Genomic DNA, 288 nt, shown 5'->3' on the forward strand with positions numbered 1-288 from the left:
GAGAGAGAGCGGGAGAGAGAGAGAGAGAGGGCGGGAGAGGGGAGAGAGCGGGAGAGAAGAGGGGGAGAGGGGGAGGGGGGAGAAAGAGAGCGGGAGAGAGAGAGGGAGGGGAGGGAGAGAGAGCGGGAAAGGGGGAGGGAGAGATAGAGAGAGAGAGAGAAAGCTTCATTTATTGAGCGCTCTGGGGCGAATCCCCTCAAGCGCATAAGAACAATACATAAAAAGTGTAAATATAATAAGTAATATACATGTGGTGTAGGTATGTGTGCGAGTGTTAATGTAAGCACA

The sequence above is a fragment of the Formica exsecta genome, unplaced genomic scaffold (genome assembly GCF_003651465.1).
Source record: "Formica exsecta isolate Colony F162 unplaced genomic scaffold, ASM365146v1 scaffold2333, whole genome shotgun sequence".
Taxonomy (NCBI): Eukaryota; Metazoa; Arthropoda; class Insecta; order Hymenoptera; family Formicidae; genus Formica; species Formica exsecta.